Consider the following 26,052-nt stretch of genomic DNA (forward strand, 5'->3'; position numbering starts at 1 on the left):
TTTCTGTGCCTGCCACACTCTTTGACAGGGATTTCCAAACAAGGACCTTGCTCCAGTCAGGTGAAGTGAGATTATTCTGAAAGCCGCTGATCTCTTTTCAGAAAAAAAATTGCTGCAATCCTTGAACGAAATAGCTTAGAGTAATAGAATTTTAGCAGAAATGAATCTGCAGCTAGCTGGGAATAATTCATCCTAGCAGAAGAGACTTAAGATGCCAGACTTGCAGTTTTGCTATGGTGATGAAATTAGGACACAGAAGAAGGGAAATATATTGAAAGTGGATTTTTAAAAAATGGAATTTTAACTGCCTGGGTATTGTAGTATTTCATTTTTTTAACTATAAAACACTTAGAAAACAGTTATTACTAAGCCTGGCACTGAAGTGCACTTCACTTGTGTGTCAATTCACAGTAAAACCTCTGCCTTTAACCTGAATGAAAAGGAAACAGCATTTAGACTCTAATAGTTCAGGAAAACTTTGTTCTCCAAGAATAAATTTACAAAAATCAATATTCAATTGATCATACTAAGCTGATGATGAATCTACATTGAACAATAATTCATTTTAAGATACCAATCTATAAATTATGATTTCTTTATATTTAACTTATTATATTCAAGTGGAATTGCTGCAGACAAAAAAAAAATCAGTGAATCCCTGGAAACAAGTGAGTGTCAGAGAACTGGTTATCTAAACCTTTCTCTGCAAAAGTTGACAGCATCAGTGGGAGAAACAAAGAAATGGAAATTTATATCCAGAGTCTTTTATAAAAATCCTACACTCATTTTATATATGTAACAGTAAGCTAAAATAATTATGTAATTTTTGGGCAAATAAAACATCGACTAAAGAAAGCATTTTACTGTATTGTCTCTTTACTGTTCACTAGCAAAAATGTTGATTAAATAAAATTCAGTCATTGAAAAACATTTAACAGTTTATGAAAGTCTTCTTGGACTCAAAGGTAACCAAAGACACAAAACTGAGTGAGTACAAGGCTTAGAGATGGTCTTTATTACATATCATCTGTGATTTTGCAATTTGTGAAGCATTGATTTTTAGGTTACAAACCAAGAAATGCTTGCCCCAAGTTTTTAAGAAGTTTTATTAACCCACCATATAATGCTTGCAATATTTTAATTCATATTTGTTTCTCCTTTTTTCCCAACTTACCTTTTCTAGTTATAGGTTGTCTGAACTCAAGAAATCATAGATATCTGTGCCTAAAATGTTCAATGTGCTTGTGTTTCCAAGGCCATAGAAAAGGCAGACACATGAAATGGGCATTGGAGGAAACACGTCCAGGCAACATCAACAACAGTAAAATTGTTTGAATGTTTTCCAATTATGACAATACTAAATTAAAACTTCGTAATCTGTGAAAAGGCAGCAATAACTATTTGACAAAAAATAGTTTCTCCTACATAATAACCTTTGACAATAAAAATACTTCCTTGCTTAATATCTAATTTTGCCAAAGAAATTAACATTTTATTTGTCAGTTAACTTTATTAAAAGAGAACAAATAGCTATTGTTATTGGTTAGGTAAAATCAAGCTGTCTTGGAAATGCATAAAATAGAAATAGCCTTCTAATAGATATTCTAATAATGTTTCTGCAGCTGTTTAATGAAATTTAATTCATTTCTGTATTCAGTAGTGTACAATAGGTCTTCCTCATTATCGACATGTTCTCAGTATCAACATGCCTACCTTGGAATGCACAGATGATGTCTCCTTCCACCTGTCGGTCCTTCAATAGTGCATCATTTCTAGTATTTTGGAACAATCACTTCATTCTTTTATCTATATTCTCTACCATAATTTCATGTAAAGGTGTGCTGTACTTATTCATGAAGACTATAAATACAGGGTCTTCCTCCTAACACTTTCATCATCAACTACAACAATTTTCTAAGCAATCACGGGCTAAATAAAGTGGATTTAAAGATTTTCCAGTTTAGGAAAGGCATTTGTTGAATGAACGTAGAGACTTTCCTCAGAGAAATATTTTCCCTCAGTCATACTCTCATCCCGATGACACTGGCTGGATCTGAGATAAATGGGAGAAGACAGGAGGCTTCAAAGTGAACAAGAGGAGATTTGGTCCATGGTTTGAATTTCATCAAGGATAAGTAGCACTGAGATTGGTGATAAAAAAGAAAGGAACCACTACATAGCGAATTGAAATGTGCTTTAAAAGTTTAGGGTAGGAAAAAAAAAAGATGATTACTTTATTCCCAAAGAAGACAAAGATTATGTACAATTTTGCCCAGTGAAATACCTGAGTGAAAATAGCTCAGGGTAAAGAACTGATCAATTTTCCACATGTCATTTGGACCATGGGGTCTCAGTTCAGTGCTCCAATGTGGGTCTCCGTCTCTATCTCCATCCATCGTCAGATGAAGCTTCCCTCTGGTTCTGCCTTCCTTGCTCACGTTCTCCCTCCCTCTGCTTCTCATTTGGACCTAGGGAGTTAAGTCCAGTGTTCCAATATGTGTCTCTGTCTCTATCTCCATCCATCGCCAGATGAAGGTTCTGTGGTGATATGCAAAATATTCATAAGTATGGTTATGGGCCAAGGCCAGTTCAGGAACCCTCTCCTCTGCTGCCCAGGGAACAATCTGGGGACCTCTCCTTGGGACTGGGAACCCCTCTAGAATCAAGTCTCTTGCAAACCCTAAAATGGCTCCCTTAGTTGAGATATATACTTCCTTGCTCCCATAACCATCCTTCCTCCCTCCCCCCTCCCATTCCCCCAAGCCATCCCCAATCCTCCCCCTCTCCCCTCTCCCTAATCATCTCCCCTTACTTCCACTCCCCCAGCCCCAGTGCAGAAGGAGGGAGAACATGACAAAGGAAGTCAGGACCGCGAAGGGTGCATTCACCCACTGATACAAGGGGACTGATCGAATGAGAGCTCACCAAGGCCAGCTGGACTGGGACTGAACGGGCATGTGATCAAACCGGACTCTCTGAATGTGGCTGACATGGGGGCTGACTGAGAAGCCATTGACAATGGCACTGGGTCTTGTTTCGTCTGCATGTACTGGCTTTTTGGGATCCTGGTCTGTTTGGATGCTCACCTTCCTGGACCTGGAGGGAGGGGGGAGGAACTTGGACTTCCCACAGGGCAGGAAACCTTGACTTCTCTTGGGACTGGAGAGGGAGGAGGAGAGGGAGTGGGGAGAGCGGGAGGGTATTGGGAGGAGGGGAGGAAGGAGAAATTCTTATAAATAAATAAGTAAATTTTTAAAAAAAGTAAAAGTAAAAGAAATAGAGATTAAAATAAAGCCACATAAAGATGGAAAATAAAAAAAAGTTCCACATGTCAAAGAATAAACCTGTAATGACATTAGCCAGTTTCAAAAGTTGTGAAACTAAGCACAACCCAATGGCATACAGGAATCACTGCAGCAAGACCTCTCAACTACACATGATGATTTTCCAGAGACAAATACTTTATCCAATTCCTGTATCCTTATGTCCATATATATATTTGCTACCCCTTGGACCTTTATGCAAAGCAATGGTTATTTCTGTCATAGGCATCCCTTTTTTTTTAACCTATACTTTTTATTTTTCTTTTCTAGTCACTGCATGAGAGAGGTATATTATGTCTACATTTCAGAGTCTGGTTTGTTTTACTTAGCATAATGGTTTCCAGTTTTCTACAGAAGTCATGATTTTGTGTGGTTTAATTTTTCTTTATGGTTTAAAAATATGCTGCATATATCAGATTGATGGAGGAGGGTTATCTGTCTATTGTGTTATTTTCATTGGTCAATAAAGAGACTGCCTTGGCCCCTTGATAGGACAGAAAATTAGGTAGGCGGAGTAAACAGAACAGAATGCTGGGAAGAGGGCTATGGGGCAGACGCCATGAAGCCAGCTACCAGGTCAGACATGCTGAATCTTTTCTGGTAAGCCACCACCTCATGGTGCTACACAGATTATTAGAAATGGGTTAATCAAGATGTGAGAGTTAGCCAGTAACTAACTCTCTAGAGATAATGGGCCAGGCAGTGTTTTAAATGAATATAATTTTTGTGTTGTTATTTCTGGGGCTAAGCTAAGCCGTGTGGGAGCCGGGCAGGATGAAATGCAGGCCTGCCCGCAGTCCCTCATTACATCAGATTATCTTCATCCATTCATCTGCTGATGGCCATCTAGGCTGATTGCTTATCTTGACTATTGTGAATATCATAGCCATAAACAATAAATCGTAGTGCTATTGTTCTGTGGTACGGTGGCCGTGAACCCTTCAAACATAGCTGTGAGCTACATATGTAAGTACATAGCTGTGAGCGCTAAAGCAGGCTAATACAGTCTTCTAATTCCACTGCAGAGGGTGTCATCGTCTTAGGCTTACTCGAACCCACTCTGTAATTGTACTAGTGATCTTTTAGCCTCCTTATGGCAACTGCAAGGAGAACAGGTATTTGTTGCTATGTTTAGTTTATGTGGTCCTAGAGAAAAAAGTCACGCCACACCCCTCTTCCTTATAGCCTGTTTCCTTCATTATAATGTATTTTCTTACTTAGTTTTAGATGCTATAGACTGAGTGCAAATAGGGAAATATTCCTAACTCCCATCAGATATCCCTTGGTCTTTCTTTATTTGAGTTTTACAGAATCTGCACTTAAAAAGGATACAGTGATAATGATGCACTTAATTGTGTGTTCATCGTAGTACTTCTTAAAGCATATTTCTTGAGACAGAGTTTATAAACATAGGATCATGGGTTTGCTTTCTAGAGTTTGGACATATATATAACCAGTGATACCATTACCCATGATATATAGCATTATGTTCTGGGTTGAGTATCAATGCTAAGTGCATATGACTTGCTTGTGTTTGTATGTGTGTGTGTGCTAAGAATATTTAACAGGAGAATCACCATTTTAATAAAAGTTTAAGTGAACAGCACTGTTAAATATTGACTGAATTGTATAAACAAAAGTGTAGCTTATGAATAATTGTGCGTATGTGTGTATGTGGTATATACTGTAAGTTTGTGGTGAGTATACATGTGTGAGATGTTCTAACTTCTGTGACTTATTGCAAGATGTATGTGTATGAGTCTCTCATTAAGTCTGAAGTTCTCCACTTGAGCTAGATCACTCCTGGTGATCCCTTTGATTCTGACGCCCCCCCTCCCCCAGCACTTGGTAAGCTGTAGGCAACATTATGTATTGGCATCTCAAGTTAGATATTTAAGCTTATGCTGTAGACAGTTCACACACTGAGTCGTATCTGTAGACTCTGAGCAATGCAGAGTATCGTTTTTGAAATATGTATTACGAAATAATCAAGCCAAAAAGTGTTATGCCATATTCCTCAGTTTTAAAAAACATTGCACCAATTAGGATATGGATAATTCCTACAAAAGTTGTACAACTACCTTGCTACTGTTTTTAACAAATGGCAGTGTGCTCACAGTAATTCCTGTTTAAGCCGTGCACACAGATGTTTCAGCCTAGAGAAAGAAAACTTGAATTGCTGAATTGTTCTGGTGTAACTGGGCCTGACAGACACTTGAGGGTTTAAGAGGGAATGCCATGACCAACAAATCCAGACGCTCTTTGAGCTCAAGTAAATCCAACAGAAACATTGAACTTTATACTTTCCCCCTTGAGACAGCTTGAATTCAATAGCTCTTTGCAGAGTTATGTGAGAGTTAGACAAGAAATGTACCATGTAAAACTGTGTTTCAAATAACATGAAGGCCTTAAGACAGTTATTCCAATTTTTATAAAGCTTTATTTCTTTGCTGCATCTTGGTTCAGTTTATTAAAAGAGTATTACCCTGTAAACAATATAAACTTTGCTTTCCTAAATGACACTACGTATAGTTAGCTTCCACTGTCACGTTCTTATGAAACTATGAGAGAAAGAAGACATTGTGCAGACAAACAGCAAGTTTTTCTTTGCTCAGTTTGCTTTAAACGATGTAATTATCTGAGGTGTTGCTACAAATCCAGGATTTACCACATGCATTCCTTAGACGATGAAGTAATTGTATCTGTCATAGGGGAGGAAAAAAGATTGTCCTTTTTCTGTGAGATACTTTTGTATATCATTAAATTTATATTTTGGAAGAAATACAATTATATGTATAATGTCCTCTAAAAGCATGACATCATAGAGAACACTCCATTGTACAATAATAGTAGCTGCTCTCTGTCTTATGTTTAGTGAACATTGTGTGTCCAAGGTTATACTCACCATATTTTAGAATTTTGTATGCTTTGTGAATATATTATTTGAATGATTCTCATATGGACATTTTTCATGATCTTTTGTACAAAATTAAACTAATTTCATGACACACTACCTGATTTAAAAGCATTCTTACCTCTTCCAAGTTGCCCTGAAGCCTAAGTTCAAGGATATTAGCAATGTATTCCATGAGGAAAATGGAGAGAAAGCAAATCTTGACAATAACATTTCTGAAAGTTATTGTTAGAGGATTGTGTTATATTTTTCATTTTTAATTAATCTTCATACTATTTGTGTGTGCATGCACATCTCTCTCTCACACACACCTCTCTCTCTCTTTCTCTCTCTCTCTCTCTCTCTCTCTCTCTCACACACACACACACACACACACACACACACACACACTTCTTTAGATCAACAACATGTCTTCAGGCCTAAAGATCATATCATGCTCGTGAATCTCTGTCCCAGTGTGACTGTGGTCAGAAGCTAACAACCTCAGACTTCAGTCTCAAACAAACTGATCATCATATTTTACTTCCTCTTTCTTTACTGTCTGTTCAACTAATTCACCTCAAGAAAATTTTATTAACATCAACAGCCCATTTAAATGAGAGCACAATATAAAAGATATTGAGAGCATAATATAAATAAAGCTTATGCTGATGAAATTTATATTTTAGTGAAAGAGACACATTAAAACAAAGGAAATACCATGTACCCATTGCAAGATATGTTACAGGAATTTGATTCCTATGTCTTGATCTAACACAAATTTGTTCAGTCCTATTAAGGAAGTGCTTTTATGACTGATTATATTTCAAAATGACTACACATATTGTCAGTCTTAAATGTTTGTTTACAACTGAGAAGCACTCTTTTATTTTTTTTCTTTTGATTACAATGGATTTCAACCCTAGCAGAAATTAACATCTAAGTCTCCATTTTTAAAGGAACTAGATCTAGCTCCAGTCTGATCATATTGGGATCTTTGATTCTACACACCAGTGAAAACTTGGTGATAAAGAGCCTCATATACTCCCATGAGTAGGTTTGATAACCCTATCTCCAGCCATTATTGCTCGTGAGTTCTCATGAGTCCAACAGTCAGTTTGTAAACCTCCCCAATTCACACTGAATGAAGCAGAGGTGAATTAGACCTCTAGAACATAGCCAGACTCAAGATCATTGTTTGGTGTGTGAATATGTGACAGTATGGCAGAAACCCATGTACCCATGTGTACACAAACACATGAATAGGGTTTTGAATAAATGACCAGTAGAAAACTTAAACTTGAAACATTTCAAAGCAAAAGGGCAATAAGAGTTATCAAGTGTTGCTGAGTAAGAAACTGTGAAATCACTCCTTATTTATGTAGTTTGATGTTTATGTAGTTTGATACATAGTCTCTGTATTCTACCTCTGCTGGCCTCAGATTGTTGACCTTCTTTATTCAACCTAACCAATGATTGAAATAAAGGTGTACTATACTACACCTAGCCATAACAGAGTATTAATAGAAACCTGACAAGAACAATTATCAGTAATAACATTAAGCAATAAAATTAAGACAAGTAAGGCAAATGTTGAAGGTGGATAAGAAAGGGGCTACTATGTGTTATAAGAAACTTTGTCACCAGTATTAGCATGAAAAAGCACCATGGTGGCTAGTCAGAGATTTTCGTTTAATAAACCAGACCATTAGCTCTTTTCCAGAGAAGTGTTGAAGGTTCTTTTCGCTTTTTTTACACTTTCTGCAATAAACTAAGAAAAAAAATCTTCAGCTAAAAAAAAAAATCGACTGTTAAATAAAAGCAAACATTAGGACATTCTAAGTTTAAAAATGTTTAGACAGGGAAAAAAGGGTGCTAAATTAATTATTTTCCTGAGAAAAAGTAAAATCAAGAATGGTGTACATGGCACAGAAAAACAGAGTAAACAGATATTAAGATTGTATTGACATTTTTCCTTTCCCCGGGGCAGCTGTCAATCTCTTTCTGTTTGCTTCCTGGCTGTTCCACTTCTAGATCTTGTGTTTTACACCATGCAGGAGGATGAGATATGGGTGTTGTGAGAGGGAAAGGACAAAATTCCACCAGTTATCAGTCTGTCCAAATTAATATGTGAGGTTGATGGTCATGGCTTCTCCATTGGTTTCCTGTAAGGATTGAGTAAACAGGTAAGTATGTAACAGTTTTCAGAGTATGGGTACTGGAGAGATGGCTCAGTAGTTAAGAGCACTGGTAGCACTTCCAAGAGGACCCAGGTTCAATTCACAGTACCCACATGGCAGCTCACAATTGTCTGCAGTTCAAGTTCCAGGGGATTTGACACTTTCTCTGACATATATGTAGGCAAAACACCAACGTACATGGAATAAAAATAAATAAGTTATCAAATCAAAGTATGATGTGAATATATAAGCATGATGAAGTGTTTTCCTGAAATGAGGAGAAACATTTATTTCTCATGCTTCATCTGATTAAAACCAAAGGTTTGTGGTTTGGAGAATTCTTCCTTCTTTTTAATTAAAACGGAACCCCATGTTTTAAACTGGATTCAATTTCATATTAAAGAGTGACAATGAAGCAAAAGTAATAAAGACATGTATGTACTCATGGTCAGTTCTTTCTGGATCAATTTCCATTTTAATTCAGCTGTGATATGAGACCACATGCTGTAAGATTTCTCTGACTTATAATTACTTTTGATCAATTTTCTAACTTAATTATTTTTGATATTTTAATACAATTATATATTTCCCCTTCCTTTTTTCTCTCTAAACCCTTCCATATATACTTTCTTGCTTTCTCAGAAATTCATGGTCATTTTTTCCATTAACTGTTTTTACACATATGTATTACTAAATATGGTGTACTTATTCTGAATAATTTTGTGTGTGTGTGCGTGTGTGTGTGTAGTTGAACTCTAACTGGCTTTATTCTGCCCACTTTGGAATGTTCATTGTAGTCCTTGCTCAGCTCATGTTTGGATAGTCATATTGGTGAGACTTTATGGGTGTAGCTTCTGATGTTACTAGGGGACATGAAGGAACAAAAATTACCTGATTCTTTAGACTTTATAATCCACCTTCTTCTCCCACAATGTTCCCTGAGCCTTAGGTAGAGGGGTGTTTTGTAGATGTATCTACTGGGACTATGTTCCACAACTCTGCATTTTGATTGGTTGTGGTGTTCTGTATCAGTATCCATCTATTGCAATGAGAAATTTTTTTGGTGAGAGGTGAGGTCTGGACTTTTTTGTGGGCATAAGAACAAACATTTAATTATACATTCTGTATCTGTGCTGGTGGATGTCCCATATGAAGTTGAGATGAAGGCCCATTCTACTGTTAGATGAAATAATTGATAGATATCAATGTATCCAGCTGATTGATGGTATTGCTGAACTCAGATATGTTCTTAATGATTTTCTATTTGTATCTTTCTATTTCTGATATAAGGATATTGCAGTTTCTAACTGTAATATCAGAGTCATATATTTCTCCATGTAAAACTGTCTTAAGTTTTTTGTCTTAGGTTGTTTGTCACTGTGCTTGCAAACATGTAAAGCATAAGACTTCTTCAGAATTGATCATTTGTGTGTGGGGGTGTGTGTGAGCACATTTGCTTACAGTATCAAGTCCAGGCACTCCCTTCTAGCATTCTTCATTGTGTTCTTTGCATCAGGATCTCTCACTGTATCCAGAACACTCTTTCTTTCTCTCCATGTTGAATAGCCAATAAGCACCAATTACCAATTCTCCTCCTCCATCAATCAGAGTGCTGGAGTTACAGGCACACACCTGGCTCTCATGTGGATGATGAGGTTTTGAACTCAGGGTCTCAGGTCTGCGTGGCAAGCACTCATAGTCATGGGCCTGCCTCCACAATCCAGGAATTTACTGCTTTATCATTGTGTAATGCCCTTCTTTATTCTAGGCAACTTTCTTTGTCTTGGTGGTTCCTCTACCTAAAATGCTTACTGTTATTTTTACTGTTTTGAGTTAGTGTTGATATTCAGCTTCATTTGCCTCCTTAATCTGCATTTATCTTTATAATTAAAGAATATTTCTTGTAGGAAAACTAAAGTTGAGTCTTGTGCTTTGATATATTTGAAGAATAATTTGCATTTATTTTGTACATGTATATCATTGATTTTTCAAATTATTTATGTGATGTCATTAATTACTATAGTGTTTGTCAGTGCTTTCTCTTTGTTTTTTTTTGTTCTTTGTTATCTTCCTTGTTTTTATCTATTTTATATTATTGTTTTTATCCAACATTTCTTGTGATTCTTTTTCCATTCCATAGCAGCATATCACCTAGGTATATTCAATGTGTGTGTGTGTGTGTGTGTGTGTGTGTGTGTGTGTGCATTCTGACTGTATTCTGTACAGAGTTTGATAATTATCATCTATGTGAGAAACAGCTTTTACTTTATTTTTATCAGAAATTACAAGTATTTACTAAAGAGTTTCTAATTCTCCTCTAATTTCATGTGCACTATTGTTCATGCATATAGACTTTTCTTTTAGAAGCATCAATGATTGAACATATAATTGTTTTTCTGTATTTGTGGCTGCTTGGTGTACCAATTTACCTACCACAGCTTCCTAAGATGGACTTACCCCTTTCCCCTTCATTTTATAGAAACCATCATTATCATTGCTCAGATTTCGAGGGCAACTCCTGTCTGCAGCTATTTTTGTTTTCCTTATTGTAGATAAATGAATTCTTGGCTCCTTCTGCATCCATACCACCTATTCTCCATGTGTAGCCCTTCTTTCAATAGCAGTTCTACGAGTCAATTACTGAACAAAGAATTCAAAGAGGCCTATAGGATTAGAAACAATTAAACTTTAAAAGGTACATTCTAAGTCATGGTGGAGAAGAACGTTCTGAAAGGGGTGGGGATTAAAGGCAGGGATTATTCTCTCTCCTTTTCTCCCTGTCCAGTTGTTACTGTAAAATGAAGAAGCAGCATCTATGTTTATATTTCCCCATTTTATCAATCACCTGCCAATGTGAAAATAAGGTTGCATATGAGGTGAGGCTATGATGTCAATTAGGGGAAAAGTTTGTACTTTCACACCTTGTAAAAATATTTTGATCACTCTCCTTATGCATATTATCCTCAGTTATTTTACATATTCTGGAAAATTGGTCTCATTGGATATGTGATTGCTTCACAAAGATGTGAACTTCTACATTTTATTCATGTATTTGCATATTAAATGTGCAAACGTTTAAATAAATTTTGAGCCTAAATACACAGAAGGACAGTATGAAAGCATGCATGCACATGTGTGTATAGGTGCATGTGTGTGAACGTCTGTGTTTGTACTTTGTGAGTGTAAAATTTCACGGCAAGTCTATACCAGAATTCATCAATCAAAGACAAACATGAGTAGTATATTACATTGTTTAAATCAGTGGTTCGCAACCTTCCTCACCCTGTGAACCTTTAATATAGTTCCTCATGGCGTGGTGACCCCAATCATAAAATTATTTTCATTTCTACATCATAATTATAATTTCGCTACTGTGATGGATCGTAATGTAAATAGTTTTGGAGATAGGGATTGTGACCCACAGGTTGAGAACTGCTGGGTTAAATGCCTGGCGGTCCATCTCCGATTTTCTGTTAATAAAGAACAGACAAGCCATTCAGAGTCAATGAAAAGTGCCGTGCAGGGTTTTCAGCGTCTCTTTCACAGCATATTCTGAGTTGTGGAGACGGGAGTGCTGCCTTCTCTGTGTGGGTCCTTGCACCTTCTGACACAAGTTTCAGCAATGAGGACAACGAAAAAAAATCTATTTGTTCTTTTGTTATTCTCCCACACACTTCTCCAAACATACGTCATCGACACAACCAATGGCGTTTTGGCATTAAATCCATGGGCAGGAATGGGACAAATGGGTAGAGAGAAGTTGTGAACTAAATTGCAAGGTCCAGAAAAGCATCTCAAATCTCTGTTCAGGTAGAGGCTTCCCCAGCAGCCTTCCCTTTAGTCTTCAGTGACAGCCCTGAAGGCCTGTGTACACATGAACGAGCTTCATGCATTCATAGGCCGTGGTGACGTCACAGCTCTTTTGTGAAGACCTGAGAACACAACGCCTTTCTTGCTACTCTCAGCTGCCATATGGCTCTGTGGAAACTGTCTTAAAAGGGAGAAGAAAAGGGGAAAAGGAAAAAAAGAAACCTTAGGAATGAAACAAGCCACAGATGAAATTGATTTATTTTCGTCATTAGTGACGGGGACCAAACCTTTCAGAAACCTGAAACCTTGCGCTGAGCAGGCAAATGGGCTGCTCATATGTCGGAGCAGCTCTGTATACATTAAAAAAAATAACATGTGGTGGAAAATAGAGGCCTCATTGTTTTACTTAACTACTGTATCCATCTTTAATGGGATGGAATGTTCAATCCCAGGCAAAGTGCCTGCCTGCTGTTCCAGCGCACTCCGTTCAGTTAGACAAAACATGGAAACGCCTGAAAATATGCTTCAAACCTCAGGCTTCTAGGACCCGGTTTGTTTCAAAGCTTTTGCGAGTAATTGTAGACTGGAAAGCACAGAGAGTTCCCCTCCGAGCTTCTTAACCCAGGCAGTCCCAGCACTCTACTAAATTGCCCTAAAAGCTACTCAAAGACTTTGAAGAGTGGGTTTCAGACTGACGTTTTGTCATCTGTGAAAACGGACGAACCCCCCCGGGGGGAAGCAAGTGAGGAAACACATTTGCAAAAGTAATATGAAGAAATTGTCACGTCGACACATGGAATTTTAAGAAAGAGGATACTGGAGTTCTAGAACATTGCCGTATAAGCCGAGAGCTACAATTTGGATATTTAAAATAAATGCAACTAGTATAGTTAGGACACATGTACAGAAATCAAATTGCTTTTATTGATTCTCTAATACTTATAATTTTAATATCCTCAATAGTGTTTAATTATATTTTCTCAAAGCATATATAATATTCTGTAGGGAATTTTTGATTTTTATGTAAAGAGTTATGATCACTATGCCATCCATTCTTAGATTCTAAAATTTATTTTAATCACAAATTGGAATATTTCAACTAGCTCTGCAGAGATAACAGGCTCTGTATGATTAGGAGACTTTGTTAACTTATTAGAGTACACAGAAGGTTGGCTGCATGTGTGAGGTCTACATGACTTCACATGCAGCTGAGTTTGGCTTTATTTTTCATTAAGAGATTGTCAGACCTTGGAGATTCATTTAAAAACCTCAGACTATACTTTAAAAGTTTTATACTTCAGAGTCTTCTAAAATTTCCTTGAGAAACATGTTCCTTTTTCTAAGTAAGAATTCCTGTTCTGAGCCTGATGTTGAAAGAGATAAATAGTTGCTGCTCTGAGGATCCTTAGGAGTCTGAATTCTTCCTGAGACTGCTTCCTCTCACTGGGTGTTCCCATTCCAGCTATTTTTTTTTTTACAGGAACTGACTACAATTTTGGAAAACACATATCATTATAGAACTGAATTATTCAGTTGAGAGCATACGTTCATGGCGGAGACTGGATGTTAGCCACTTTGGAGGAGTGGGTTCAGCTCCTTATTTGTTCAGTGGGGAAGAGGTGGCTGGTAATTCTTTGCCAAAAGGGTGAATTTTTCACTTGATTTAAATTTTCAGAGAAAGAAATCTTGTGCTTATTATCATTGTATTGCTTCCTTTTTTATAAAAGTTTATTAATTTATAAAAGTTTCCATTTCTGCCCCTCCTCCCAACACTCTCCCACTCCCCCCACTACCTCTTCTCCTCCCTCTCCATCCCTAAGAGCAGTCAGGGTTTCCTGCCCTGTAGGAAGTTCAAGTCCCTCCCCCCTCCCTCCAGGTCCAGGAAGGTGAGAATCCAAACAGACTGGATCCCAAAACTCCAGTATATGCAGAGGAAACAAGTCCCAGTGTCATTGTCAATGGCTTTTCAGAAAGACCACATTCAGAGAATCCGGCCACATTCAGAGAATCTGGTTGGATCAGGTGCTCGTTCAGTCCCAGTCCAATTGGCCTAGGTGAACTCTCATTAGATCAGTCCCCTTGTATCAGTGGGTGAATGGACTCCTCACGGTCCTGCCTTTTTTGTTCATGTTTTCCCTCCTTCTGCTCCTCATTTAGACGTTGGGGGCTCAGTCCAGTGCTCCAATGTGGTTATTGTATTGCTTCTTAATTTTAGCTTCTCATACTAATAAATATATTCAGGAAGATAAGGGGTCTGGCAAAATTATAAAGAGGTTCCAGCAAAACCAACCAGTATTGTCTGCTTCCCTTACTTCCACCACCATCAGACTGGGCTGGAAGTTGGTGACTATCCATGAGTCTTTCAGATCTTTAGCATCACGGTGACTGTGAAAACATCAGCTTCATGTCCTGAGCAGCCACTGGGCTCTCAGCCTCTCCAGTGTATAGACAGTAGTTGTTGGAAAATATAGACCTTATTGCATGAACTCATCTAAAAAAATCCCCTTTATCATTTATACAAATACCTTAAGTTCTATTACGCTAGAGAATCCCGAGTAATGCAGAGAATATACTTAATTCCTTATATGATTTTGCTGATAGTATTCCATTTGTTTGGAAAAAGCCTCTTTTGTATTAGTACTCTTAATGGCATCAGTTCTCGACCTGTGAGTCATGAGTCCCTTGAGGGGTGAATGACACTTTCACGGGGTCACTTAAGACTTTCAGAAAGCACAGATAATTCCATTATGATTCATAACAATAGAAAAATTGCAGTTATAAAGTAGCAACAAAAATAGTTTTATGGTTAGGGGTCACCATGACATTTGGAACCATAATAAAGGGTCTCAGCATTAGGAAGGTTGAGAAGCACTGCTCTATTTCATGCAAAAGTATGATTCCTCATTAAACTTTAAAAGATAAAAGATATGTACATGAAGTATGGTAGAGGAGAAAAACTTGAATGAGGACCTTCTGTTGGCTAGAGATGGTGATATACAGGATGATTAATCTGTGTGTAAGTTTGATTTTATTATTTTAAGTATAGTGAATTCTTTTTGTTATTATTAACCTTTCTTGTTTTTTATATTTCCCTGGGAAGCTTTAAAAACAATGTACTTCTACCAATATCCTTTTTCTTAACCCCAATACCTAAACCATCAAGGTGAATTCTATGCACATTGTGCCACATGTAAGACAGGCGTTTGGAAAATACTTAGGTTTGTTTTATTGGCCTTTGCAACAGGCAAAACATTTCACTGTCAATTTTCATGCAGGAAAGAGTGGGGAATTTCTTATCCATTACTTTATGGCCTTGTGTATTACATTTCTTTTCTTTTATTAATTTATTTATTTATATTACACGTGCATTGGCGTTTTCCCGGCATGCATGCCTGTATGAGGATCTTGCATCCATTGAAAATGGAGGTACCGATAATTGTGAGTGGCGATGTGTGTGCTGGGATTTAAACCCAGGTCCTGTTGAAGAAAAGTCAGTGCTCTTAACGGCTGAGCCATTTTCCCAGACTGCACTGCGCTTCTTATTTTCTTGGTAATGCTGTGTTATATATTCTCAGGAAAATGATTGACAAGAGTCTTGACAAGGCAGCTTCCTGGGGGACCGGAGACACCCATGCATGTTCTATTACAGGGAGGGATAGGGTTCAATGAGTGGTCCTCGCCATGGGCTGAGCTGGGCAACTAATGGCTGTAGACACACCTCTCTGCTCTACTTCTACCGATGGTTTTGTGTTCCACAAGTGAAATTTCAAATGTAAGGAATGCACGGCACCAATCAGATGGCTGCTAGGAGAGCAACTCAACCTTGCCAATTTTGAAGGGAAAGATGAATCTCAAGGTCATTTGATAGTTATGACACAATTTTATCCGTGAATTTCTGTGATGTACATGTATATTAAATGTTTTAAAATTGTCTCTAAGACAAAGAGTTTTGAAATCGCAAACTAAAGTTTTGATTACCGCCATGCCATTGTCATGCTACACATATTTAAATAATATGCCTCACTAAGCCAGTAAGAGTTGCTTCAAAGTAGTTAGGAAAAATCCTGTTGAAAATAGACCCAAAAGCAGGGAAAAAGACTTCTTTTGTTTTGCTTAAAGTCAGACTTATTTTTATTAAGACCACATGGCATTCTGGTCTGCGGTTTAGAACTGTGAAACCTGAGAATGGATTATACTATCTTAAGCAAAATGACGGGGGTCTGGGAGAAACTTATTCGCTGCAAACAATGCATGGTCATTTAAAACAGATCTTTGTCTGGATGGATGCGATGGCGATTCACAGCTTTTTGTAACCTTAGATTTTCTAGATGGTTAAGTCTGTGACTATCCTCAGACACCATACTTGTCCCCCCACATCAAAAGAATTTAGATTCTTCTGCAGCAAAGCTCTGGAGAGCATATGGTCTCTCACAGATGTGCGCATGTGTAATGCTTTCTGGTCCCAGAGTTCACAAAATGTCACGTGGCTCACAGGCAAGCATATGGTCTCGCACAGATGTGTGCATGGATAATGCTTTCTGGTCCCAGAGTTCACACAGTGTCACGTGGCTCACATTTAACTTTAAGCCCATTCAAATTTCTCTCCACACATTTTTGAGATCAGACAATGGAGGCTTGAGCTGTCTTCCAACTGCTTGGTCATTACTCACCATGTGGAAAATATTCTATGACACTCCTGGTTAAAGAAAAAAAGTCACAAAAGTTTTCTGTGATATGAAATCTTGAAACTTCATTTTTCTTTTCTGCCTGTTTTTGAACTTTGACTGAGTGTGTGATAAAGAGAGGGGACTTTCAACAACTGTTACCCCCAACTAACCAAACCCCCACTTTATTTGAGAATAGCAGGAGTTCCAAACATCTCATTTTACTTAAAAAATGTTTTCAAACCTTTACATTTTATTTCATTGTGATTCCATGTCAATATAACTAAAACTCTACCTTGTTGGAAAGCATTTATTGGATAATTAAAAATGAATAAGTTCAAAATTCATTGCATGAAATTCATGAAAAACTAAATCACTATATATGAAAATAAATGATATTAATGCACCAAGAATACTACTTATAGAATAGAGGATGAAATATAATAAACCTTGTACTTTTATATGCAATGCCATGTTATGATTTGCATTGTGTGTATGAAGCCTATTACAATTTGTTAAATCTTAATATTTTCAATAATACTCCCTAGCAGCCTCTATCATAAATACTAATATTAGATATGAGGAATTTAACGCTTCGAGACGTTAAGTTGTTGAAGTTCTAATTGTGAGTATAATTGACATGTGTGGCTCCATGTCAATCAAATTCCATGTCAAAATGTTTTTATTATTATGCAAAATTTGCCCTAAAATATATTTTGATAATATTAGTTTGTGCCTCCTCCAGCTTTCTCAGATCAAAAACAAAAAGTAAAATGAAACCTCTGGACAAATATTTTGAGTATTTGTAGTTGGACAACACACTATTATATTTTCCTGCATTTTCAAAAACATCTTATTTAGAACAGTCAAATCTGTTCAATTTTGATCAAAAGGTTAAGTTTATATTACCTTTATATTGGTGATTTCCATTAATTGATTTTAATAAGTTATCATTTTATACATGTTGAATTTTAAATTTTTATTGATACCTTTATTTGCACAGATTTTTGAGGTGGGAAGATATAACACTTAATGATTGCAATAATATTTTATATTTAGAAGTTTTAAATGTTGCAAGGTTATTCTTTATTTGTGATAATTATGTAGTTACTTAAACAGGAAAATAAGAGCAGGCAGCCTGCATGCTACCAATGTTGCTCTCAGTTTCTATTAGTTTTTAAACGGAGTGAGGCAAAAACTTGAAAATTGATAACTTAGATGAAAAACATAAAAGGGAAAATAAATGTATTATTTATTGAATATATAATTTTTAATACAGTGCATTCTGATCATGGTTTACCCCCCTCACCTCCCAGTTCTTTTCCAGCTCCCTACAGTTGCAACTCCACGCTTTTCATTCTTTCTTTAAACAGGCAAATAAAATAGACAAATGAGTTATACTTTTTAAATTTTTTAAAAACTAAGAAAGAAAAAAAGAAAGAAGGAAGGAAAGAGCAAGCACAGGAAACACACACACATACACACACCAAACAAAATTCATAAAAATCACAAAATCAGAAACTATTACATAGAATAAAATGCCAGTACAAAAAACAGAAACGAACAAGCAAGCACACAAAAAGATATACAAGACAAAAATCTACAGAAATACTATGAGTACCATTGAGTTCTTTTTATACTGACCATCTATCCTTGTGTATGGGGCCTACCCTTAACTCTGGTTTATATACCCAGGAATACTTCTTTGAAGAAAAGTCATTTTCCCTTTGCAAGTGGTTGTCAATTGCAGATAGCATTTTGACTAGGGCTGGGTATCTTGTCTCCTACCCCATCTCAGCACTGGCACCCTTTTTCGTTGATCTGTGTAAACCTTGTGCATGCTGCTACCGACTATGTGCGTTCATAGGTGCATCAGTCCTGTTGTGTCTAGAACAGTGCTCCCCAACCTTCCTAACGCTGCAACACTTTTATATGGTTCCTCACATGGTGATCTCCAACCATAAAATTATTTCGTTGCTAAATCATTACTGTAATTTTGCTACAATTTTGAATTGTAATGCAAATATCTTCTATGCAGGGAATTTGATTTGCAACCACTGTGAAAGGGTAATTTGACCTCCAAAGGGGTTGTGACCCACAGGTTGAGAATTGTTGCTCCTGAAGTTCTTTCCTTGGTGTCTTCCACCTCCTTTGGCTCTGAAAATCTTTATTTCTCCTTTTGTGTGTAGACCCATGAGCTCTGAGGGGAGGTTTTTCGTGTAGAAATCTCACTTAGGATTGAATGTTTCAATGTCTCTCACTCTCTATACATTGTCCAGTTGTGAGGCTCTGACTGAGTACCCATCTGCTTCAGGAAGCTTCTCTGATGCTGGCTGAGCCAGACGATGTTATACGGGTATATCAGAATGCCATTAGCATTCATTTTATCACTATAGTATTTTGTTTCTCCCTAGGCCCATGATCTACATAGTTTCAGGTCTTGGCAATGCAAGCAGGATCAGGCATGGATTCTATCTTATGGAGATGACGCAGGCCTTAAATCCAATCAGGTAGTGATTGCATACTTCCACAAACTTTGTTCTGTTATTGCTGCATTAAATCTTGCAGGCAACTCACTACTGTGGAATATAGGGTTTGTAACAAGGTTGGTTTTTACCTTTCTCTTCTGGCTATGTTTAGAATATCTTCCAGTATCATGAATAGTAGTCAATAATGGACCAGCTCCACTTCAACTTCACCATGTTCAATAATATGTGTAAGTTTTGTCTTCATCAATAACTCTTTACCATTATTTTCTGGAGAGTAATCAATAGCCCAGCAATAACCTGAGTTACTTGGGGGTTTTCTATAGGGCCCCTTTGGCCAGCAACTCAATTAGAACTAACTCATTACTGGCATTGAAGTAACTTGGAACATTGTGTCTCCCATTATTTGCTGATTCGATTTATGGTTAATTCTGTACATTTATATGTTTCAAGATGCTTCTCTTCTTGTAGGTTTCCATATGACCTGTCAAATAGCCCTCAGTTTTAGCTGTCCCTCTCTGTTTCCCTCCCACAATTCCATTATTCTCCCCTCTCCATTTAATACTTTTACTCCAGGCTCTCCTGTTTCTATTTGGAACTATATATTCTGGGGAAAATAAAGTTATATTTAAAACAAATTCTATTTATTTGTGTGTGTGCTGGGTAGGGTTGGCTTCTATGTTGATGATGCTGAGTGGTGGTTATATCACCTGACAGATTCTACTGGTAAAGAAATTATTTATCAGTAAGCAGTTCTAAAGTCAAGGCAACGCAACCGACTTAGACTTACTGCACTCTTCTGCTTTTCAGTTCCTTCCTTCCTCATAACATTGTGTAATTTCTGGAGAATGACTAAATTTTTTATTAGTTTTCCTCAGTTATTAAAGTTGGCTGAACATTAGAAATTTCCGAATCTTGGCTCTAGACTACATGCCCAATATTAAATTATCAAGTAATATAGAATATTAAACTCTTAAACGGAGCAAATATTGACTTTTTTTTTTCAAAGAAGTTTTCTCTGAATTCAAATTTAACAGTGGTAATTTTCCACTGATTTGGAACAAAGCAATCATTTCTGAAATACTGAACTTTGTACAGTATTAAAAACATCTATCTTTTCTTTTAATTCTACTTCCGTAAAATTTTGATTACATATGAATTAATTCATTTAAAAGAAATAACTTATTATAATTATACCAGCTGACATTATACAATTGACTTTGATGCTATAATTTTGTGGTTTCTAGGTTTCTTCTTTATTTTGCTTAAGGAGATATTAAGGGTTCTACTGTCCCACAATTATAACATGTCTTTGGTAAACCATTTCACAGTTAAAACAAAAAATCAGTCAATCTCTATTTATTCCCCAACATGTAAGAATGCAACCAAAAGCATGGAAATCCTGGTCCACAGGGATATAGAAACAAAAGCCATAGCACAGCTTTGCTGTTGTTTTCTTTCTTTCTTTCTTTCTTTCTTTCTTTCTTTCTTTCTTTCTTTCTTTCTTCTTTTTTTTGAAGTTTTATCAGAGGCATGCCAGAGACTCATTCAGGAAAGAGAAGCACAATCTTTTAATTTTAAGAAATGGCTGTTAAAATATTTGCTAGATAAATGAAACTTTTTGCAGCTGTTTAACTAAAAATATATAGCAACACTAATGAAATGTAGTTTACATTCGTTAGGAAAGAAAAAGATATTTTAATTCTTGATGATTAAGGATGCTGTTGCTATAATCTCATTTTGGAAGAAATTAGATTCAATAGTGTTTAAAATGATAAATGCATATTTAGAAAACCTAATATCACAGAGAGAAATATTGTTGCTTTTTCTGCTAAGCAATTAGATGTAATTGTCCTTGGAACCTACTGCAGACTGATAACAAGAAGTAAGATAACCTTCCTCTGCCTGCCTATACCATCTATAGAGTCTTCACATTGCATAGCTGCTGTGACTGTTGGTTCCTGCCTTCTTCTACCACAGTTCTCTAGACTTTGAGTAATGGCTATTGAAAGTTTTCAACAGAACTGGTATATAGCATCAACCAGGAAACTTTGGCTCCTTCTTCATCACTGTATACTTTTAGCTTTGGGTGCTCTAATTAATCCCTATGATATATGACAGTTGATAGATTCCTCACACTCTAACTTTTCAAACACTAAATGTGATTTTTCTGGAAGGTTTAAGACAAAAGTACACTTGGAAGTGTATTTTCTCATTACAAATAATGAAATTGAATAAGAGAAATGTTGACATTATACAGCATCTACCTGTCTGTTTTTCTTTTCTTAGAAGTATCTACTTATGCACAAGTTTCTTTTCTATCTCTGAGAAGCTTTTTGATACATCTACTTCATATATATATATATATATATATATGCACGTATACATATGGATACATATATATATGTGTGTATTTTATTTCCTGAAACTCTTACTTAGTGATTAAGTAGTCTTGTATGACCTTCTGAACCCAAAGCTAAGGATAGCACAGTTAGAATAAAACAAGAATGCTTAATTAAGTCCCTAGAGATTTAGACACTCTTAAATTTAGGTTTCTTATATCTACAATGTGAACTCTTCTATCTTATTATTAAGATGCGTAATTCTTATGCAATTAGTCACAGAGCAAATGTTCTCCATTTTTTCATTTAATGTTGATGAGCCATAAAATGTTTTAAACATAAAGCAAAAGAAAACCAGCCTACAAACCACAATTCCAGAGAACTTAGACAACAATGAGGACACTAAGAGAAACTTACATAGATCTAATCTACATGGGAAGTAGAAAAAGACAAGGTCTCCTGAGTATATTGAGAGCATGGGGACCTTGGAGGAGGGTTGAAGGAGGAGATGAGAGGAAGGGAGGGGAGCAGAAAATATGGAGAGCTCCATAAAAATCAATTAAAAAACCTCATAAAATACCTGAATGAAGCACAGCTGAAACGGGGTGCACATGAACTACCTTTTGGTTCAATGGATAGCTTCAGCGTTGCTCGTCCGAGAGACCACAGGACCCTCAGCGATGCATAATGATGTAGCAGTAAACAGTATGGATTTGGGTTCTGTGTTAGTTATAAAGGAGGCTCACATTGCCATTTCTGAGTCACACTGATGTGATGGAGTCCACCTCATCTCAGCTACAAGCCGAGTTTGCTTATCTTGGGTGAGCCAGCCATATCTGGGCTTCGACTTGAACAGCTGAGGATTCCAGGCTCTGCTATAATAGCACAAGAAACATGAGAAATAAAATAGAATCACCTTGGTTTCCTCTCAGAACACTTTTGTTATTATTCGATAAGCAAAAACAATCAGCTCAGTGCTGAGTCAGTAGGGACAGTTGTGACCCTGTGTTTCAAATTAAGGCCATCTAGGCAGCCAGTGTATTTCACTGGTCTGCAGTTCAGCTTCCAGCTCCCCACAAAGTATTTCCTCAGTAGTTTTTTCATTGTCGTGGTCACACTAATGACCTGAGCAGGGTGACAGTTCTTATTTGAAGGAAAATGTTATTCAAATGCTAAATCTATCACCTGGGCACATGGCATTATCAGAGGCTCTTAATTTTCTTTGGAGACAGGTTCTGTCTTATGATTTACCTGAGTGAAAGTCATATAGACTTTTGAAGAGTACTGACAGGGACCTAAAGATATTACAACACGGACATTTATTTATTTATTTTTATGGTTTTTTTTTTTTTTGAGACAGGGTTTTTCTGTGTAACAGTTCAAGCTGTCTGTGTTGAATTAGTCCGGGAAACTAATTCTTTTAGATCAGACTGGCATCAAACTCACAGAGATCTGCCTGAATCTGCCTCCTGAGTGCAAGATTTAAAGGTGTGTACTACCACCACCTGGCTTTATTTTTATGTTTTGGTTTCAGATTTAACATATATGTGTATATATATATAATATATATGCACATAACTTCTTCTATTTTGATAAATTCAAGTCTCCCTTCTTTTTTGTCATCTTTTTCTATATTCACCCACACTATTCCCTTCCAATTTCATCTGTTCTTTTAAAAAAGATCACACAAAGTCCTGTTATTTCTGCTAGAATATTGTGGGTATCACACTATCAAATGGACCATGGACAGGCTCTCAGGAGCTGCATCCTTGAAGAAGACTATCTGGAATATCTTCATTCAATTAAGCCTATGACTTATGACATCACTATGTCAGGAATATGAAGGTATTTTCCAGATGTCTGATATTAATGTGCAAAGAATAATCAACAATCTTCCTAATTAAAAATGCTTTTGTTTCAAGTACATATCTTTAGAATCTATACTCTAACAAGTAGAGCTGTAATAAAGTACTAGACTTTTCATTTCTAAACAAATCTCAGCTAATCCTAATAGTCCTGTCTACAGTTTCTCACCTTGTTTTAGATACAATTTTTACTGGTGCTGCCCTTGGGATCATGAGATCAACCTTGTTGGTTACAATATCAATAGGACACTGTTTGGAGAATCTAAAGGTGATGAGAAAAACATAGACATATTTAGAAGGAAAGAACAAGACACTATTCATGGTAAAATTGCAGAAGGATTACTCTCACATATTTATTTCTGTAAGAGAAGGTACATGAAATATTTGCTTCTCCAAAGGGATGGAGAGTAGCTAAGAAGAATCAATGGGAGCTACAGTGTTTTAGAGATACTTATTTAATACAAGGACGTTGACACTTCACTCAAGAAAAGAGTTTGAGTTATTGTCCAAATTTAATTCTCAGTGGAGTCAGTCTTTCCCATAGGCTGATTGTTATGTTGTAAAGTAGTATTTTGGCAGAGGTACCTTTCTGTCCCATTCATCTGATGGTCAAGTTCACTCCTTGCTGTTCCTGAGTGGACAAAGCAGCTCATTCTTCTCATCCCTGCATGCATTTATTTTTGGAACAGCCTCTTACTTGATAAATCTGTCAGTTTGTGAATACACTGCACAAATGGGACCATGCTTCTGAGTCCTTCCAACCTTTCCCCTGCTAACTACTGCAGTTCTACCATGCATACTCTGTTCTCTAGCATGGGTGTAAAGTTGTAACAGTTTTAAGTAAGCTTAATTATAGAAAAAATGCAAAGTCCTACTGAAATCCTTTTTGTTCTTGTCTTCAAATTTTCTGAAAACCATTTTTTATCGCTGTGCAGTGGTGGCACACGCCTTTAATCCCAGCACTTGGGAGGCAGAGGTAGGCAAATCTCTGTGAGTTTGAGGCCAGTCTAGTCTACAAGAGCTAGTTCCAGGATAAGTTCAAAAGCTACAGAGAAATCCTGTCTCGAAAAACCAAACCAAACCAAAACAAAAACAAACAAACAAAAAACCATAAAAACCTATCTTAGACTATAGCTACTTAATAAAAAAAGCTTCCTTTTATAGACCAATTCTGTAGAGAGCTGCTTAGTGCTGCACGTTAAAGATGGCGCTGGTTTCCACCCTCCACCTCCCTGATGGTGAGCACTCTCAGTCCCAAACAACTCCATATATGGCTAAGGCTAAGGATCTGGCTTGCTTCCGCGTTTCTGGACCTATCTACATTTCCTACATAGCATGCTGGGGTTGGCTACCCAGAGGCTATTTAACCTGTGGGCTGGCTTTCCCCTGGGTCAGAAGATTGTTCAAGGTTCCTAAATCAACCGCATTTAGAAGAGTCCGGTGTTGCGTCTTCCTTGCTGGCGAAGCGGACACAACACAATTCATTTCTGTGAAAGTTTCTATTTCTTGAAAGCAAAAACCCTTGTATAACTTACGTTTTGTATTATTAGAAGAGAGCATGATTACCGTACCCTACTACCACAAATTATCAAGTTAAGTTTTCTCCAATAGTGGAAATCACAGTGTCAGCACATCTAAAAGGTAATGGATGCACTTCTTCCTGAGAAAGCCAGCTTCTTAACCATGGGATCTGTCAACCCAGGTAAGTATTACTGTGCCTTTTAGAAAAATACGTTATTAATTAGTCTACTAAAACAGTAGACTAAATTCTCAGATACTTGAGAACCATCATTTGATGTAATCATGTGACTCATTCTAGATGTTTGCACAGCTACAAATAAGCATGTACAGCACATAAAAACAAAACAAAACACACACAGAGAAAGAGAGGGAGGGAGGGAAGAAGGGAGGGAGGGAGAGAAAGAGAGAGAGAGAGGTGCTGCCCATGTATTCATAAATGTATGGCACCCCACTAGTGCATAATCCACAGGGATGGTTCTAGAAGAGGGGAATATGGGGTAGGGTAACTTTAAAACCCAAAGCAGTAATGCAGCAGGGTTATTACACAAATAAACAAAGAAGTGGATATAAGAGCAGTTACAAGTCCCATGCAACCTCAAGTCACACCATATCTCAGCAAGAGGGGAAGCAGGCATTGAGTTCTATCCCTAGGAGACTTACAGGCAACTGAAAGTTGCAAATAGAAGGAGAGTCAGTTGTCAGGTGTATTGTTTATGGAGGGAATAAGCATAAATTATATTTTAGGAACATGCTAAAGGAAGGCATTTCACAGTAATTAGTAAGTTACTATAACTTACTAATATATATATATGAAAGAGAGAGGGGGAGAGGGAGAAATTTACACAGAAGGACAAAGGACAAAGGTTAGTAGTGTCAGTTATCTCTTCTACCATTTCTGCCACGTGCATTCAAGGGGTGGAATTCTGGGTGCTAGGTTGAGAACACAAGGATCCTTACCTTCTCATCTA

Source organism: Myodes glareolus, chromosome 20 (assembly GCF_982192425.1).
Source record: "Myodes glareolus chromosome 20, mMyoGla1.1, whole genome shotgun sequence".
NCBI lineage: Eukaryota > Metazoa > Chordata > Mammalia > Rodentia > Cricetidae > Myodes > Myodes glareolus.